This window comes from Sus scrofa, chromosome 8 (genome assembly GCF_000003025.6).
Source record: "Sus scrofa isolate TJ Tabasco breed Duroc chromosome 8, Sscrofa11.1, whole genome shotgun sequence".
NCBI lineage: Eukaryota > Metazoa > Chordata > Mammalia > Artiodactyla > Suidae > Sus > Sus scrofa.
In genome coordinates, this window is record NC_010450.4 from 55426133 (window position 1) to 55445289 (window position 19157).

The window sequence follows — 19157 nt, forward strand, 5'->3', positions numbered from 1 at the left end:
AGAGATTAAGCCCTTCTCAGTTGCATCATTTGAAACTTTTCTCCTGTTCTGTAGGTTTTTTTTTTTTTTTCTTTCTTTTTTTATGGTTTCCTTTGTTGTGCAAAAGCTTGTCCGTTTGATTAGGGTCCATTTGGTTTACTTTTGCTTTTATTTCTGTTGCCTTGGGAGACTGACCTAAGAAAACCTTTGTAAGGTTGATGTCAGAGAATGTTTTGCCTGTATTCTCTTCTAGGAGTTTAGATGAGGATTTTAAAACTTGTTGGAAATATTTTCTTGTAGCTACCTGTTATCCGACGGTGATTTACCTGTCATGAAAGCTTTCAAGAGATACCCTTGAACATGGAATAAAAGTTCCTTAAAGATAATTATTTTTCGGTTTAGAAAATTTCAACTTCTCTTGGTTTGATTATTTGCTTTAATACCCTTTGCTAATTATGAGGGCAATAGGTATTCAAAGGCAAAAAATGAGGAGTTCCCGTCATGGCTCAGTGGAAACAAATCTGACTATGGATTCATTTTGAGGACCTGGGTTCGATCCCAGGCCTTGATCAATGGGTTAAGGGTTTGGCGTTGCCCTGAGCTGTGGTGTAGGTTGCAGATGCAGCTTAGACCTGGTGTTGCTGTGGCTGTGGTGTAGGCCAGCAGCTGCAGCTCTGAGTCAAGTCCTAGCCTAGGAACCTCCATATACCATGAGTGTGGCAAGAAAAAAAATGGGAAAAGATGAGATGTAAAAAAAGTCTTAAGAAAATAAGAATCTTCCCTTTTTTTAAACCCAGAAGTAACCAATATTAACCATTTTAAACCTAGAAATAACCATTTTATTGTCAATTTTTTATATATGTAAATATTTTACAATAAAAGGATTATGCTACACAAATTTTTTCTTAAGCCTTTTTTCTTTTTAATATGTTATAGGTGCTCTTACATATCAAGAAATATAGATCTATATTATGATATTTAATGCCTTGATATCTATTGTGTGGCTCTGCCATAATTTAATTAACTTCTCTCATGATGGCATTTAGGTTGATTCCATTTCTTCTTTATTCTTTTGTGAAAATATTTCCAGAATGTGCTTCTGAAAGTCTGTACTATTTCGTACTGTCAACCTTGTAAGAAAAATATTGATTTCTCTGAATCCTTGAGAAATTAGAGAAATATTTTCCCAATTTACCTTTCTTTGGGGGAGGGCACCCCACTGCATATGGAGTTCATGGGCCAGGGATCAGATCCTTAACCCCCTGAGCAGGGCTGGGGATTGAACCTGTGTCCCAGGGCTCCAGAGACATCACTGATTCCATTGTGCCACAGCAGGAACTCCCCAATTTACCTTTTTAAAAAAAATTTTTTTTGCTAGGTATTTTTATACTGGTTGAAATGTAAATTTTTATGTAATTATGTCTATAGTCTTTCCTCATGTTTTTGGCTTTATTTTCATGCTTATAAAAGCCTACGTCTTTTAACATTATAACATATTCTTTAAGTATTCTAATGAGTTTTTAAAATATTTACTCTTTTTATCTACGTGGAATATATTTAGGCATAACTTATAAAGTATTCATCCATCTTAATTTTCCCTGTCTTATTTCTTTTTAGTCTCTGTTCTCTTTTAGTAAATGCTTTATGTCAAGTTAGATGTCTTTTTATTTTAAATTTACTGGATGGTTATCATGATGAATTTTAAAGTCCATCAAATATTCTTTATCATCTCTCCAAACAATTACGTAATTTTTCTTAAGTTTCCTAATGTTGAGTCATCTCTGTCATTTTAGGGTAAACATATCTTGATCATGATATAGTATCCTTTCATTACATTGTTGTATTTTACTTGATAATACTTAATTTCAGATTTTATACCTATATTCATAGATAAGATTGAACTACATTTGTATTATGGGTGCCATCTTTTTCATCTTTGCTCTCGGTGTTCAGTTTCATTCATTCTTTCAGTAAACATGTTGAATTTCTGTTAGGTGTCTAGAATGCTGTTAAGTACTGGGGATTAAGTAGTGAACAAGATGATAAAACGTCTGCCATCTTGGAGTTTGTACTTTTTGGGGAATGAGGTGAAGAGAACTGGGTGTTGAAAACAGTGTCAGGTAAATGCTACAATAAGGATATGGGAAAAATAGGAGCCTCTATCCCACATTTGGGGAAATTGGAAAATGCTTTCCAGAGGAAGTAGCATTTAAGTGAGAATATCCATTCAAAAGAGTAGTAGAGTCGGGAGGAGAGTGTCCTTGGGAGATGGATGAGCCTGTGAAGACCTGAAGGTGAAGGAGAACATGATGCTTCTAAAAAGGGGGAAAATATTCCATTGGACTGTAGCAAAGTGGGGTAGAGGAGAATTAGATGAGGCTAGAGTGCTTCCTAGAGGTTAGAATTTACAGAACCTTGGAGTTCCGTCATGGTGCAGTGGAAACAAATCCGACTAGGAACTGTGAGGTTGTAGGTTCGATCCCTGGCCTCGCTCAGTGAGTTAAGGATCTGGCATTGCTGTGAGCTGTGGTGAAGGTCTCAGACTTGGCTCAGATCCCACAGTGCTGTGGCTGTGGTGTAGGCCAGCAGCTGTAGCTCCCTAGCCCGGGATCCTCCATATGCTGCAGGTGTGGCCCTAAAAAAAAAAAAAAAAAAAAAAAATTAAGAATTTACAGAACCTTGTAGAATATGTCCAGAAATTTGAATTTTTTTCCACAGTTAATGAGGAATCATTAAAGGATTTTAAGCAGAGAAGTGGTATGATTGGATTTCTTTATTGGAGGAATCTCCCTTGTTGGATAGAAAGGAAGGAGAGCAGTTGGAAAGTTGTGGCAAATCCTAGAGAGGGATGAAGTGGTGAGAACTAGGGTAATTGGATGCTAGAGAATTAGGAAGCCTCTCTGTTCCAAGAAAAGTGAATAGATTTTGGCTATACTTGTGGAGTTTAGTTAAAACCTTTTGTATTTCTTTCATGGTTATTAGATTATTGATTTTGCTACCTCTCTGAATAAATTTTGGTAATAAGTATTTTCTTTAAAATTGTCCATTTTGTGTATATTTTTATTTTTATTTATATTTTTTTATCTTTTGTCCTTTTAGGGCCGCACCTGTGGCATATGGAGGTTCCCAGGCTAGGGGTCGAATCAGAGCTGTTGCTGCCGGCCTACACCACAGCCACAGCAACACGGGATCTGAGCCATGTCTGCGACCTATACCACAGCTCACAGCAATGCCAGATCCTTAACACAATGAGCAAGGCCAGGGATCGAACCCGCAACCTCATGGTTCCTAGTCGGACTCATTAACCACTGAGCCACGACAGGAACTCCTGTGTATATTTTTAAAAGTATAAAGCTTACATACAATTTTCTTAATTTAATCTCACCTATTTCTATGTTAAATTCCATTTCCCATTCCAGATGATCCATATTCATATTTTTGCATTTATTTTTTGATGTACATGCCAGAGATTTATCTATATCATCATTTCCCAAATGGGTATGTCATAGAGTACTATTTCAGAGAATTCTGAGGAGTAAAAGTGTTGATGCTCAAATAAGTTTGTGAGACTGAGTCCCACTACTTGAAATAGTTAGAGGCTTTAGAATTTTTCAGAGTGTTTAATAAGCTAATCTGCATTGTGGATTCTTTTTTTTTTTTTTTTTTTCTTTTCCTTTTGTCTTTTTAGGGTCTCACCCGTGGCATATGGAGGTTCCCAGGCTAGGGATTGAATCAGGAGCTGTAGCTGCTGGCCTAGGCCACAGCCACAGCCATGCTAGATCCGAGCCTTGTCTGAGACCTGTACCACAACTCTTAGCAATGCCAGATCCTCAACCCAATGAGTGAGGCCAGGGATCTAACCTGTGCACTCATGGTTACTAGTCAGATTCACTTCTGTTGAGCCACGATAGGAACTCCTGCATTGTGAATTCTTAAGTGGAAGATTTACTAAGCAGTCTTTTTCAAACATTATTGCCACAAAAGCTTTTCCTCCCCACAGAGCATCTATTAATACTCTCTTGGGATGGGTATTTGCTGGAACACATTTTGATGATTTCAAAGAAACAGCTCTTAGTTTTATTTATAAATTCCCTCTTTGTTTCCTAATTCATTAATTTTTATTATTTTTTCTTATTTCGAGGGGCTTATTTTCTTGTTATTTTTCTAGTTTTCTAGAGTTAAATGCTTTTTTTTTTGGTCTTTTTGCCATTTCTTGGGCTGCACTGTGGCATATGGAGGTTCCCAGGCTAGGGTTTGAATCATAGCTACCAGCCTACGCCAGAGCCACAGCAATGCAGGATCCGAGCCACGTCTGCAACCTACACCACAGCTCACGCCAATGCCAGATCCTTAACCCACTGAACAAGGCCAGGGATCGAACCCACAACCTCATGGTTCCTAGTCGGATTCGCTAACCACTGAGCCACGACGGGAACTCCCTAAATGCCTAATTTTTTATTAGCAGCTTTCAAGGTTATTATAAAGAACATTTTAAAGGCTATTAATTTTCCTCTGTGTGTATCTTTGACTGCATCCTATAGATTTTATTATTTTATTGTTTGCCATTAATTTCTGAATAATCTGTCATTTCAGTTTTGACTTTTTTTTTTTTGTCTTTTTGTTGTTTGTTGTTGTTGTTGCTATTTCTTGGGCCGCTCCCATGGCATATGGAGGTTCCCAGGCTAGGGGTTGAATCGGAGCTGTAGCCACCGGCCTACGCCAGAGCCACAGCAACTCGGGATCCGAGCCGCGTCTGCAACCTACACCACAGCTCACGGCAATGCCGGATCGTTAACCCACTGAGCAAGGGCAGGGACCGAACCCGCAACCTCATGGTTCCTAGTCGGATTTGTTAACCACTGCGCCACGACGGGAACTCCCAGTTTTGACTTTTTTTTAACCTAAGATTTATTCAAAAGAGTACTTTTTAACATCCAGTGATTCATTAGACTTTGCTTGTTGTTTTAATTTACATTAATAAATATATATGTGTTCAAATTTTATTATTCTTCTTGTTATAAAAGATCAGAGAATATGTTATCAAATAGTAATATTACCATAACAATAGTAATTGTTATGATCAGAGAATATGTTATCAAATAGTAATATTACCATAACAATAGTAATTGTTATGATCAGAGAATATGTTATCAAATAGTAATATTGCCAGTTTTTTCCTTTCTCTTTTTACATTTGTCTGATATATATTTTCACTCTGATATATATTTTCACCCTGTCTGATAAATTATTTTCAAAATTTCTTTGCAGTTTTTATTTAATGTATTCCTTTTCACTGATATATAACATTTTTTACCCATGCCAAGAGTCTTTAATCTTTTTAAAAATTGAGATATAATTGATATGTAACATTATATTAGTTCGAAGTGTACAACATCGTGATTCAGTAGCTGTATATATTGCAAAATGATCACCACAATGAGCCTAGTTAACATCTGTCACCATACAGTTACAAATTTTTTTTCTTGTGATGAGAACTTTTAAGATCTACTCCCTTAACTTTCAAATATACAATATAGTGTCAGCAACTATAGTCGCCATGCTGTACATTACATCTTCAGAGAGTCCTGCTCTTTTAATAGAGGAATTTAATCCATTTAATCCATCATATATTTGATGATGTATTTTAACAGTGGTATATTTCTTCTTTTTTAATAGCTTTATTGAGATATAATTTACACACTATATAACTAGCTTATTTTGAATGAATTAATGCAGTGGTTTTTAATATAGATCATAGATTTTTGCACCTAGCACCACAGTCAATTTTAGAAAATTTTCATCACTCCAAAAAGGAACCTTGTACCTGCTGGTAGTAGCTACCATACCCCACCCTTCACTGCCCTCCTACCCTAGCCCTAGGTAACCCTGTGTCCACTTTCTGTCTCTATAGATTTGCCTTTTCTGGACATTTTATGTAAATGGGGTCATATAATATATGGCCTTTTATGATGGACTTCTTTCATTTAGCATATTTTCAAGGTTCATCCATGTTGGAACATTTAGCAGTAATTCTTTGCTTTGTATTTCCAAGTAATATTCCATTGTATAGATATTTCACGTATTATTTATCCATTCATCAGCTGATGGGCATTTGGCTAATTTCCATTTGGGGCTATTATAATGATACTGTATGAACATTCATATAGAAGTTTTTGTGTAGATGTTTTCTTCATTTATTTCTTCCTTTCTTTCTATACTTTCATTTGCGTATATACCTAGGAGTAGATTTGCTGGGTAATGAAATAACTGTTATGTTTAACCTTTTGAGAAATTAACAGACTATTTTTTCAAACTTGTTACATCATATTTCCATCCCACCAGCAATGTATGAAAGTCATAATTTCTCCACCAACTCTTGTTATTTCCTGTCTTTTTGATTATAACCATCTGTTATGGACTTAATTCCCCCTCCCCCATTCACATAGCCCCCAAAGTGACTGCATTGGAGATTGGGCTTTTAAAGAGGTCATTAAGATTAATGGAGGTCTTAAGAATGGGATCCTAATCCAGTCATATTGGTGTCCATGTAAGAAGAGGAAGAGGCACCAGGATGCCATGTTCCCAGACACAGAGAAAAGCCCGTGTAGACACAGGAAGAAGGTGTCCATTGAGATCCAAAGAGAGGCCTCGGGAGAAGCTAAACCTGCTGACACCTTAATCTTGGACTTTTAGATTCCACACTAAACTGTGAGAAAATGTATTTCTGTTGTCTAAGCCCTCCAGTCTGTAGTATTTCATTAAGGAAACCTAGCAAACCAGTGCAGCATTCTAGGTGGTATGAAGTAGTAGCTCATGGTGCTTTGGGTTTGCTCTTCCCTAACAGCTGTGGGTGGTGAACATCTGTTTATTTATTATCCCCTGCATTTTTAAATGTCTTCTGTTTATTATAACTTGGTTGTTCCTTTTATTTTCTTTACTATTTTTGATGCATTGATGAGGTTCATAAGTTTAAAATCCTGTTTAGTTGTAATAATAGTGCTTATTCTTGGAGTTTTATAAATGTATTTAAGCATATATTTTCTTATGAAGCCATGAGACCCATGGCAGTCTTTTTCTTATCTTCTCCAGAACTATGACTGCCAGCTCTTCTCCCTGCTTCCCTGCCACTACTGCTCATTGATCTTAACTCTGTTTTCTATGTCATCTTGAAACTGGTTAGAGTTACATATGAGATGAAGTGCACTGCTGGACTGTACACACTGCAAATTCAGTACAATGTTCTAGCCTCTCAAGGAAAAAGATACAAACTCCTTGATTCAAAATTTCTGAATTCCTACAGCTTGAGATTGGCAAATCCTTCAAAAAAAAAAAATCAATTCCTTTTCGGGTATTGCCTTTTAAAGTTTCTTTTGATTGTTCTATATTTGTTTATCTGTAAATTTTGGAAATACAACTCCTGAAAAATAGAAAGTAAATGGCATAATATTTGGACAAAACAAAACGTGGAGTTCTTTTTTTTTTTGTCTTTTTTTGCCGTTTCTAGGGCCGCTCCCGCGGCATATGGAGGCTCCCAGGCTAGGGGTCTACTCAGAGCTGTAGCTGCCGGCCTGCACCAGAGCCACAGCAACGCAGGATCCAAGCCACATCTGCCACCCACGCCAGAGCTCATGGCAACGCTGGGTCCTTAACCCACTGAGCAAGGGCAGGGATCGAACTCGCAACCTCATGGTTCCTAGTCAGATTCGTTAACCACTGTGCCACGACGGGAACTCTCAAAATGTGGAGTTCTTTAGGGAGAAAGAAGTTACATAGGTCTAAAGCCAGCAAAGAAAATCAAAAGTTGTGATTTCTTTTCAAAGTATAGTCTCATGAAATTGGCTCAGTAGAACTTTATCAGGTATAAAAACCCCAGTTTTCAGAGTGTTTGAATTTTGATGGTTACACCTAATTCTTTCAGATAGGCTGTACATGGAATGCTAGCTGGAGCCCATTGGTCTTTGAAAGTGTGTTTGAATGTCCTTTCATGTGTTCTTGCTTTCCAAATCATGTCAGCCTCTTGGCTTTTACTTCAGTGTAGATGTTCATCTAGTTTAAATGACTTTTTAAAGACTTCTGCCTTATAATTTAAAACTCTGGCTCTCAGCGTTGGTGGAAGGAATGAAAAATATCTCAGCACCTTACACATCAGTTTAAGGTTCTATTAGAAATGACAAAGTGCTCAGCTAGGCAAGAGTACTTATCAAGCCTCAATTTGAAAGCACTGTGCTAAATACTGTGGAAACTTATAGAGAAATCCCTCATGAACCCCAGTTCTAATAACATATCAAGAAATAGAGAAGAATCAAAGCAGTACTTGCAAGCACAGTTGAGAGGTTAAATTTGCAAGCTCCAGGTCAGCCTGCATGCATTCACGTCCACATTTGTTGATGCCGATGCTGGCTAAGTCACTAAGCTTCAGTCTGTACATGTGCAGAATGGGGAATATAGTAATAAGACATGCCTCATAGGCTGAAAAATGTTAAATAGGGTAAAACATCTATATGTGCTTAACACAGTAGCAGACGAATAGTAAACATTCAGTAATTATAAGTGTCTTAAATAATTTTAAAATTATCGATATTATATGTATCCAGGAAGTGAGAAAATCATACATGTACACATTAACAAATCACATTAAAACGAGCACAGATGGAATCATTGTTCTGATGGCAAGGAATTGAACATCGCCATCGTCCAAAAACTGACTCTGCATCTTTCCCATCGTATCTCCCTCCCTCCCTGCCTCCACCATCTTGACTCTGGTCATAATCATTTTCTTAGTTTTCATAAACTTTTACCACCTAAACAATATAGTTTAGTTTTGTCTATTTTTGGACCCTATTAAATGGCTGTATTTTGCTTCTTTCATTCAGCACTGTCCATAGGAATCATTTGTGATGGGCATCACTCTAATTCATTCCTTTTCATTGCTGTATGAGGGTCACACACACGTATATATATATATATATATATATATATATATATATACATATATATTTCAGTATATATATATACACATTGTATATGTAGAATTTATTTACTTATTTTTATTATTGATGGATATTTAAATTATTTTCGGTTTTGATTCTTAAACACAGTGAACATCCTTGCGCTCATATTCAAGAGAGTCTCTAGGAATGCAGTTGCTGAGTCATAGAGGATGTATATCTTCAATTTTCTGGGCTAAAGCCTAACAGTTTTCTAAAATAGTTCTCCAAATTTTCACCCTCATCAGCTCAGAATGAGGGTTCCATTACTTCATTTTCTCACAAATACTTGGAATTGGTCAGATGTTTAATGTTTACAATCTGGTGTATGTAGATATATTATTGCAACTCTTTTTTTTAAAAAAATCGCAAACCTACAGAAGAGTTACAAGTACGGTAGAAAGAACCATTTTTTCTTGAACCTTCTTTTGAGGGTGATTTGTCAGCATGTTCCCCTAATGTTCCAGAATATTTTGGTGTGTGTTTCCTACAAACAAGGTTATTCTTTTATGTGTGCACAATATAACTGACAGAGTCAGGACACTTAATTGATTACACTGTGGCCATCTGGTCTACAGACTCCACGCTGGTTTCACTAATTGTCTGAATCATGTCCTTTATGGTGAAAGGATGCAGGTTAAAACACGTGTGGTGTTTACCTCCCTCTGGTCTCTAATCTGGAACCATTTCTCAGTCTCTCCTTGATACCATGGCTTTGACAGTTTTGAAAATAATAGGCCAGTTATTTTGTTGCATATCTCTCAATTTATGATTATCTGCTGTTGCCTCATGATTAGACTTACACTAGGTGTCTTTCTAGGTGTGTCACAGAGGATGGGCTACAGTGTTCTTTTCATTGCACCCTATCCAGTGGTAGATGATTTTTTTTTGGCCATGCTCATGGCATGCAGAAGTTCCCTGGGCCAGGGATAGAACCCATGCCACAACAGTCACTATGCTGGATCCTTAGCCTGCTGAGCCTCAGGAAACTCCCAGGGGCAGATGATAATGAGTGCTTGATTAAGGTGATGACTGCCAGCTGCTCCATCATACTCTTTTTTTTTTTTTTTCTTTTTGTAATAAGTTTTTTTGGCATCAAGCTGGAGTCCGTCTTCTTGCCAGGCCACCCTCTTTTTCTGCTTCCTTACTTTCTGGCCTCGACTCTCCATGCTAAGCCCTCCTTGCCTGTCGGTGATCGCTCCCAAAGTATGGCTTGCTCAGCTCTCCCCTCTGCGTTTCATCCCTGCCTGTCCAGTTGCCTATCTGGCATTTCCACTCGGATATCGAATGGGCATCTTCAGTTTTATTGGTTCGGAATATGGTTCTTCACACTGTGTAACAGGATCTGAAGGCCTTGGGTCTTGTTCATCGTCTTCTTTTCCCCATTAGGCTCCAGGCTTGTGGGAACAGCAGTCCGTGGCCAGGTGCTTAGAGCGTCAGGAGAGAGCAGAGCAGGTGGTTCAGGACTCGGTGCTGCTGGAAAGCCACACAGTGCAGTTGCTTTAAACAGGATCCTCCACCCTTCCTGAGATGTAAAGAAGATTAAATGCTCTTGTTGATGTGAGAGAATGAAATGATTTTTTAGAAGCTGATTTTTTTCAAAACTACAACAGGCAGAGACAGGAAAACAGAATCAGTGAGGATCTATTGATAAACCGTGATGAAATCCTCACCACTGGCTTCTCTTACCTTCAGCACAAAACCCAGCTTGTTTTCCAAGGCTGTAGAGCTTTGAAGAGAGACCCTTGAAAGGCAGTCTCCTGCCTTTCATTGTGTAGATCATGGATCCCAGGAAGGACTCACGGTGTGTATATGTAGAGTGGGAAACTGGGTTCAGCAGGATGCTTGTCGTTGTCTGCAGTTTTGTCAGGGAACTCAGTTCCCAGATAAAGAGAAAACAAGAGCAGTAAAGAGTAGGAGCCCCGTTACTTTTCTAAGAGATATTTGTAACAAGGAGACCCATTCAGATCTGTTGTGAAGATTTGGGTTTTTTAAAGTTTTTCAAAACCAATTTGTTTGGTTAAAATGGAAATTTAATCTGATAATGATAGTGATAGCTCCTTTAGTCAGTTATTCCATAGCAGATAGCCCCGAGCCTCAGTGGCTTGGAGGAACTGAGCTTTATTTCTTGCCCACATCGCGTATCTTCAGCAGCTTGGCTTGGATCTGCTCTGGCTCCTGTGTCTTCTCATCCATGACCCAGGCCCACGGGGCCGCCTGTACCTGGACGTGGTGAGCTCCTGACAGAGGGAAGACGGAGTCAGTGGAAGCAGGCATTGCTTATTAAATCTCCAGTCAGACAGTATCTGTGTCCTGGTTACTCTCAGGCTGATGGCCAAGCCAGGTCACGTGGCCAGGCTGGCAGTCAGTGGGCTAGGGGAAAATCATCCTTATACAGGATTCTGTGAACCTCAGGGAACCAGTGGGCGTCCCGTGGATGCTGAGGATGCTGGAACCTCAGAGGACCAGTAGGCATCCCGTGAATGCTGAGGGAGTGGGGGGCTGCCGCTCAGTGAACCTATCATGCGGGCACACGCTTCCTCACTGCCCTTTGCCAGTTAGTTTTCACCGCTTTATGCTGATTAATTCATTGAATCCCCACAATTATCCTACCAGATAGGTGGTATTAATGATTCTCATTGTACAGATGTGGGAACTGAGACCCAAGTCCCCAGAGCTGGTACTTAGCAGAGCCAGGCTTCAAACCCAGACACTTAGGTTTTTGGGTTTTTTTTGAAATAAATTTTATTGGAGTATCAGAATTCCCATCGTGGTGTAGCAGAAATGAATCTGACTAGTATCCATGAGGTTGTGGGTTCGATCCCTGGCCTTGCTCAGTGGGTCAGGGATCCTGCATTGCCATGAGCTGTGGTGTGGGTCGCAAATGCCCACAGATCCCGTGTTACTGTGGCTGTGGTCTAGGCTGGCAGCTGCAGCTGCAGATCCAATTCGACCTCTAACTTGGGAACCTCCGTATGCTGCAAATGCAGCCTTTAAAAGAAAAAAAAATTTTATTGGAGTATAGTTGACTTACAAAGTTGTGTTAGTTTCAGGTGTACGACAAAGTTAATCAGTTGTACATTTACATGTATCTTTTTTAAGGTTCTTTTCCCATACAGTTACTACACAGTATTGACTGTTTTACCCTGTGCTCTACAGTGGGTGCTGTTACTCATCTGTTTCATACAGAGCAGCGTGCATATGTCAGGCTCTACCCCCTGATTTATCCCCCCCTCCACCATGTTTCCCCTTTGGTTTCAAAGTCTTTGATTCTGATACTAATTTCTTTTGTATAATTTTCTATTAGATTCCACATATTAGTTGTCTCATGTAATATTTGTCTTTCCCTGACTGACTTCACTTAGCGTGATAATCTCTAGGTTCATCCATGTTGCTGCAAATGGCATTATTTCATTCTTTTTTATGGTCAAGTGATATTCCATTGTGTATATGTACACATCTTCTTTATCCAGTCCTCTGTTGGTGGATATTTAGGTTGCTTCCATGTCTTGGTTATTGTAAATAGTGCTGCAGTGAACATTGGGGTGTATGTATCTTTTTGATTTATGGTTTTCTCTGGGTATATGCCCAGGAGTGGAATTGCTGGATCTTATGGTAGTTCTCTATGTAGTTTTTTAAGGAACCTCCGTACTGTTCTCCATAGTGGCTACATCAGCTTACATTTTTATCAAGAGTGTAAGAGGGATCCTTTTTCTCCACACGCTCTCCAGCACTTATTGCTTGTAGACTTTCTTTTGTCTTTTTTTTTTTTTTTTTTTTTTGCCATTTCTTGGGCCGCTCCTGCGGCATATGGAGGCTCCCAGGCTAGGGGTCTACTCGGAGCTGTAGCTGCCGGCCTACGCCAGAGCCACAGCAACGCGGGATCCGAGCCATGTCTGCGACCTACACCACAGCTCACAGCAGCACCGGATTGTTAACCCACTGAGCAAGGGCAGGGATCAAACCCGCAACCTCATGGTTCCTAGTCAGATTCGTTAACCACTTCGCCACGACGGGAACTCCCTGTAGACTTTTTTTTTTTTTTTTTTTTTTTTGCTTTTTGGGGCCACACCCATGGCATATGGAGGTTCCCAGGCCAGGGCTCTAATCGGAGCTGCAGCTGCCAGTCTACACCACAGCAACCTGGGAGCTGAGCTGCACCTGTGACCTACACCACAGCTCACAGCAACACTAGATCCTCAATCAAGTGAGTGAGGCCAGGGGTCAAACCCAAATCCTCACAGATACCAGCTGGATTCGTTTCTGCTGAGCCACAATGGGAACTCCCTATTGCTTATAGACTTTTGGATGATGGCCGTCCTGACTGGTGTGAAGTGGTACCTCATTGTAGTTTTGTTTTGTGTTTCTCTAATCATTAGGGTGTGGAGCATCTTTTCATGTGTTTTTGGCCATCTGTCTGCCAGACATCTAGGTTTGAAGGCATCCTCACTCTTGAAGATTTGAGAATGATCACCTGTTGTTGGCTGAGACATCAGGTGGGTGTTTTTAGAGAGCAGTGATGATGATACATTGTATCAGTAGTTACCCTCCAGTGTAGCATATTTCCAAGGAACTAAAACTTTAAAGGGGAGCTAACTGTGTAGCTAGTTGGGCAGTCCATCCAGGGATCTCTAAGTGTCTCAGAATTCTCTCCAATCAGATACGCCTTTCTCAGTAACATTCTGACTTATGAACCTAAGGAAATAAAGATATTTTGGTTCGTATGTTTTCTGAGTTCATATCTTTACCCGGCTCTTTGGTTTTCTTGATTTCCGTTGTCTTCTGGAAGTGTGGCACTGAAGTCCCGCGGGCTCACTCAGAGGCATGGCCTCTTCCTCTGGAAACCTCCTGGGCCCTTCAAGCCGAGTTTCACTCCTGCCTCTGAGGTGCCTTAGAAACAGCCCAGGATACCCCCGGTCACCACTTGCCAACCGTGTGACCTAGGGAGCTGGGGACGGCTCTGTGCCCTCTGAGTAAGGAGGGTCAGAATACATACCTGACATAATGGCACGAAGCTTCAGTAGCGTTTCATTTGAAAGCACTCTGTGACCATTAGTTTTCTACAAATGTAAGGGTTTGATTAATCTTTGAGACCTTCTTCCTGACTTCTTCCCTGATCTTCCCATCCTCCTCTCTTCTGTTGAGTCACTCAGCAGATATTTCCTGAGCCCCTGTGTTAGGGACTGTCACTGCAGTGCTTAGGGATACGGGCTTTGGGGCCAGACTCAACCCTGCTCTGCTGTGTATTCACTGTGTCAGTTTGCTATGTAACCTTATGATTCCTTAGTTTTCTAATCTGTAAAGTGGAAAGAGTAATAACACCTTTATCTCTTGGCTTATTATAGGGATTAAGTTAATTATTAATGTATGTAATTGGCTTAGAGCTTGGCCTGGTACATTTCATTACCTGCTAGAATATATGCTCTCCGTAAGGGCAGTGATTTCCTGGCTGTCACTCAGTGCCAAGAACTGTCCCTAGAAATAATAAGAACTCTATATAAGTATTTGTTAAATATGAGAGAATATGATAAGCTTTGTGGAGAAAAAGAATTAAAAACGTGAAATCGTATAAGTGCTTTTAGTGAAGCGTCATAAATCCTCCTCTCCAGGTCATCCTTTCCAGATGAGTAAGAGTTATAGTCAGAGCTTGTGGAGATAAGGTCCCTGGCCAGACATATCTTTGAAGACCAGAGTTAACCAAACCATGAGTTCTTCAAGCACTGGGACTGTGTCTTACCCTGCCTTTAAATCCACAGCACCTAACTTGACTTCCAGCATCTGGGAGAAGCTCAAGAAATGAATGAATGGATGAGTGTCTGTTCCCTGAAAGATTGACCACAAGAACTGTCATCCATCCACTCTTTTTTGAACTCCTGAGCCCTGTCATTCAATCACTAGCAAAGAACACTGCCGAGTGGGAGCTCCCACTGTGGCAGAGTGGGTAAAGAATCTGCCTGCAACGGCTCAGGTGCTGCGGAGATGCAGGGGGTTAAAGGATGCATTGTTGCCACAGCTGCAACTCAGATTCAGTCCCTGGCCCAGGAACTTCTACATGCTGTGGCTGTGGCCATTAAAACAGACAAAACCAAAACTGAAACTGAACATTACTGAGCAAAATCACCTTAGTCACTTAAAGAATCTCGTTTATGGAGTTGAATTTTAATATTTTGTCCTTTTTTCTTTTTTTTAGGGCTTCACCCATGGCATATGGAGGTTCCCAGGCTAGGGGTTGAATCGGAGCTACAGCTGCCAGCCTACACCACAGCCACAGCCACGAGGGATCCGAGGTGCATCTTCGACCTACACAACAGCTCATGGCAATACCAGATCCTTAACCCACTGAGCGAGGCCATGGATCGAACCTGCATCCTCATGGATGCTAGTCGGATTCGTTTTCGCTGCACCACAACAGGAACTCCCCCCCCCCTTTTTTTTAAATCAAGGGATGACATAAGGAAATAAAAACATATAAAGTTAGTTACTGTTTTGTTTGTATTACAGAAGTTTTTAGGGCAATGTTTACTATCTCAATTCAGTACCCTCCTACCCTCCATCCCAAAGATTATTCCATTTGAAAATCTCCTTTTAAAATTCTAGATTAGGAAAACTTCGCCTTCCTGCAGTGCTGCACCCCTCCTGCTTTCTGCTCGTGAGAATGATGTGACTAATTGTGCCTCTTTTTTCATTTGCCTGCCTGGAGCCCCAGAGTCAAACTATTTGTCTGTTTTAATGGCCACAGCCACAGCATGTAGAAGTTCCTGGGCCAGGGACTGAAACTGAGTTGCAGCTGTGGCAACAATGCATCCTTTAACCCCCTGCATCTCCGCAGCACCTGAGCCGTTGCAGGCAGATTCTTTACCCACTCTGCCACAGTGGGAGCTCCCACTCGGCAGTGTTCTTTGCTAGTGATTGAATGACAGGGCTCAGGAGTTCAAAAAAGAGTGGATGGATGACAGTTCTTGCTGAAGCCACGCCAGATCCCTAAGGAATGAGGTACATTATAAATAAATACACATGCATGCATTCCTACAGCCCCAAACAACTCCTCATATAAAGGCCTCTAAATTTGGTTGCTGACACTTAGTAAGAAGAATCTCTTTTCTAAGGATCAAGTAGAACTATATGCACTGTTTCTCTCTGATGTCTGCGTGGTTCCTATGGTATAAATGTAGTATAACTTCTTTAAACCGTATGGATCAGGAAATGAGCAGCCTAGTTTTGTGTTCTTTCAGTTCACTAAAGTAATGCTTTTTTCCTGAAAGTCTTTTGACCCTTAAAGAAAATCCCATAAATAAATTAACATTTTTTGTAACTTCCTCAAATGAAAGAGCAAAGATCATCCAGTAAGTTCTTTCCTTCTTGGATGAAGGCAGATCTTGTCTGTGCTCTGCTTGTTATTCTCAAATAAGGACATTTTGGGGAGCTGTAATCATTTCAGCTCCATTGGCAACTATTTTATTAGTGTTTTGTAGAAGAGGATAAATCACTGCATAAGACCTACCGCTTATCTACCTGATATTTGTTTTAGGGGGAAATAATGCCTTATCTTTATGGTTGGCTGTCACCTTTGTGATGATATGTCAGCAGGAGAGAGAAGAATGTGTATCACAAAGTGACAGCAAAGTGCTACATCCATCAAAGCGAAGTCACTGAGCTGGCAGCGCCATCCATCAGCTCTTAAAGGATTCTGGCTGAATTCCAAATTCACATATTGATGGAAGATAGCCATTTCAGGATAGATTTTACAGCATAGCTTCATTTTCAAGATTGTTATCTAACTCCGGAGAGACACAGGCTTGCACTCTTGCTCAGCTGAACCTTTTTTTTTTTAGGGTTCCTATTTTTTTATGAATTTTATTACATTTATAGTTGTACAATGATCATCACAGTCCGATTTTATAGCATTTCCATCCCAAACCCTCAGTGCATCTCCCCACCCCGCAATCTGTCTCGTTTGGAAACCATAAGTTTTTCAAAGTGTGTGAGTCAGTATCTATGTGCAAAAGAAGTTCATTGTGTCCTTTTTTTTAGATTCCACATGTAATATTTGATGTTGGTGTCTCACCCTCTGACTGACTTCACTTAGCATGAAAATTTCTAGGTCCATCCATGTTGCTGCAAATGCCGTTATTTCTTTCCTTTTAATGGCTGAGTAATATTCCATTGTGTATATGTACCACATCTTCTTTTTCCACTCCTCTGTCGATGGACATGTAGGTTGTTTCCATGTTTTGGCTATTGCACATAGTGCTGCAGTGAACACTGGAGTACAAGTGTCTTTTCAAGTCATGGTTTTCTCTGGATAGATGCCCATGAGTGGGATCCACCAAACTTTTGAAAGCTCTTTTCTCAGTCTCCTTTCTTGCTTCCCTACTTGGTAAAAATATGACTCTTCCTTCATATTCAGCTCAACATCTCTGTGGACCACTGGCCCTGTCCTCTGCAGAAGTTGCTACATGTTGCACATTAAGGGTGCACTTGTCACTTGATAGTGTGGTGACAACTCACCCTCTGGGAAAGAGTCACTCTAGAGTCTTATTTGAAAGGAAGGAAAATTGTCACTAACATCCATAGAGGAAAACATTCTAGCACTTACTGCCATATCTCTAGTACATTTTCTCCTGTTTCTGGGGAGAGGGTCTCTTTAGTCAAGCTATACAAAACCTTTCTAAATGTATTCACAATGGCCAAACACTGTTGCCACCAATGCGACATCACCCTAGCAGCCTCTTCTCTGGCCTGCTGGCATAGTGCTACATAGTAGCTGTGCTCCGGTCCTGGACTCAAAAAATATTAAACAGTTGAGGATAACTTCTATTGGAATTTCCCTTTGTACAAAAATTAATGCATGCTTATGATAGAAAATCTCACGAAAGCAACCCTACTAGAAAAATCATACCCAAGTCAGTCCCACATTTTGATGTTTTTAACCATTTCACCTGATGAGTAGGGAAAGGTTTCATCCTGTTTTGCTACCTTCTTTTTGAAGCAAGCTACTTATAAAGTTGCCATTAACGTGAGCAGATGCTGAGGAAGATGTGTTGCCTTCTACAGAAGACAGGTGCTGTGTGACAGGTCATTCAGGACCCCAGATGGAGAGAGGCTGGGCCCTGAATCCAGGTTTGAATTCTGCTTTTACCCTCTATCAGCTCTGTGACTCTGGGAGAGCTGCTGAAACTTTCCTCATCAGTAAAATGAGGGCAGTTTCTAAGCACTAGAAAAAGGAAATGCTGTGATGTGCAGACATGCACCTGTTAGATGATAAGTTCTTAGTCTTTTCACCTCAGCCTGCCCTTCACTATCAGTGCCCTTTGCCCTTGTGCTTCTGCCCTTTGAAATTCCTGGAGTTCATCAACTTGACCAGAATACCTCACGCAGAATTATGCATTTCCTGCTTCATCCTTATGCTGCTTGCTGGTGCAAGAGGAAGATGGAGAGGCAGGTCAAGGATCCAGACAAAGGCTTTACCTGAGGTTCTGGGTGGAGTAAGATAACGACAGAGATATTCCTCATCCTAAATTGGATCTGAAGTTTTAAAAAAACAACCTGTGAATGTCTAGGAAGAAAATAATTAGCTGGAAAATGTTCATTATTCCTGGTAACTGTAATAACTGGTTCTGATTTGGATTCGTAGGGTAACACAGCATGAGATGTTTGTTTTTGTAGGAAGATCACTTAATGAAAGTGATTCTATCAGGAAGCACTAAAATAGCACTTTGCTTTGCATACATTTGCATGGGTAAGCAGTGTGTAAAACTAGGAGGGACTGCAGTAAGAAAGCACACTTTCTAGGTTCTGCTGTCTGGGGATGAGGAAGAGGAAAGAGCCACACAGATCAGCATGATGTGGGGCCTGAGGATGATTTTATCACAAGTGCCCGCCAGACTCCTGGAATTTCTGGCAAAGAAATCTCTTCCTTTTTAAACTGTTGGTGCTTTGTGTTTTGACTTACTTCTGCTCATGCATTCTCTTAGCTGATACTAACTTCAGCCTAACCAGGGTAGTTAAAAGTATAAATACCTGCTTTGTTGAAAAGCATAGTGTTTTTTTTGTTTTGTTTTGTTTTACAGGTTTGAATCAGAGGTGTGTAGGTTTTATTTTATTTTTTATTTTTATGCTTGGATCACTAAATTGAATAAATTATAGAGATAATAAATTTTTATAAATTTATAAACACCATCACTGAGAAAA

General features: G+C 40.1%; 1 protein-coding gene across 10 annotated transcripts in view; it reads left to right on the forward strand.

Annotated features, from left to right (window-relative positions):
• The window catches only part of KIAA1211 (KIAA1211 ortholog), a 264569-nt gene that overhangs the window by 89770 nt on the left and 155642 nt on the right, over positions 1-19157 (forward strand). Inside the window, exon 1 of one of the 10 annotated variants that reach the window (XM_021101356.1) lies at positions 13363-13462. The exons of the other annotated variants lie outside the window; for them this stretch is intronic. The gene's annotated coding sequence lies outside the window, so the exon portion shown is untranslated. Of the gene's footprint in view, positions 1-13362; positions 13463-19157 lie in introns of those variants that run through there. 10 annotated transcript variants of the gene reach the window in all.